This window comes from Dipodomys merriami, unplaced genomic scaffold (genome assembly GCF_024711535.1).
Source record: "Dipodomys merriami isolate MVZ:Mamm:240054 unplaced genomic scaffold, mDipMer1.0.p SCAF_314, whole genome shotgun sequence".
Classification (NCBI taxonomy): domain Eukaryota; kingdom Metazoa; phylum Chordata; class Mammalia; order Rodentia; family Heteromyidae; genus Dipodomys; species Dipodomys merriami.
Window position 1 is genome coordinate 134,092 of NW_027204649.1, and position 1,142 is coordinate 135,233.

A 1,142-nucleotide genomic window follows, 5' to 3' on the forward strand; every position below is an offset into this window, starting at 1 on the left:
GGCATCGAAGAAGCAGAGCCAGAGGCCACCTCCTTTTTCCTCAAACCCATGCTTTATTTCCATGACTAGTTCTGAGTTCCCACTTCTACGCTAACCTTTTCCTCCCTGAAATATAATTTTATATCACTCCCAGATGAATTTTATGAACCCTTTTATGTGATATATTAACCACTGCTTTACATTCTCCCAAATATCCCCAAAGTGTTCCTAAAATATTCAAATCCATTAGCAAAACACATAGTATCCTCTTATATTTTTCTCTTTTCCATCTCCATGCTTTTCTCTCTAAAGTTTTCCATTCACTATAAATACCTTGCCAGGCCTGGCACAAGTAGCTCATATCTGTAATCCTAGCTAGCCAGAAAACTGATTCTGGGGAACTTGGTTTGAAGCCAGATCAAGCAGGAAAATCCTTGAGACCCTGATCTCCAAATAGCCATCAAAAAGACAGAAGTGCATGGCCTCCGGGTGCTTACCACAGGCTGTGTTCTTACACTGACTGTATAGAAAGAGGAGGCAGAGTAAACCTACCCCATACACACCTCAGCCCAGGTCTGTGCCTAGTCTGTATTGTGAATGGGGAGAGAAGGGGGGGAAAAAGCCAGAAGTGGAGATGGGAGTCAAGTGACAGAATAGCCACCTTGGGCAAAAAAGCTCAGGGACAGTGCCCAGGCCCTGAGTTCAAGACCCAGTACTTGATTAATATAATCCTTCTGTCTTGCCAGTCCTGTGTCTAGAGTGCAGTTTCCTTTACTTCCTTGTGTCATCTTTCCAAACTAAAATTATGCCAAGTCTTCCAAAAAATCATTTCTTCCTGACTTTTCTTTGTATTTCTGTACCAAATCCTTAACTATCTCTACCAGTGGGCTGGCTTTAAGCTCCCTGAAATTAAAAATAGAGCCTTAATCATAATGGAAAAGAACATTACTTGTTACTCTGCTATACATATTTTTGATTACTAATACATATCTATTTATAGATGGGACTTGTAACAGGAAATAAACAGTGAACCAAGAAAGGTTTGGAAAACCATAGGATAGGGCAAATTATTACAGTTTATTTCTATACCCCTTTTTTCCCCAGTCATTTACTGAAACTAAATTCTGAGTTCTAAGTTTCTGTAAGAGACAGTTGCATTCCAA

The 1,142-nt window shown here is 39.9% G+C and overlaps 1 non-coding gene across 1 annotated transcript; it reads left to right on the forward strand.

Annotated features, from left to right (window-relative positions):
* The first annotated feature begins 459 nt into the window (after nt 1-459).
* LOC138841322 (small nucleolar RNA SNORA51) lies at nt 460-590 on the forward strand. The gene has a single exon (XR_011376390.1). It is a non-coding gene; the product is annotated as a small nucleolar RNA SNORA51 (small nucleolar RNA).
* The last annotated feature ends 552 nt before the right edge of the window (nt 591-1,142 follow it).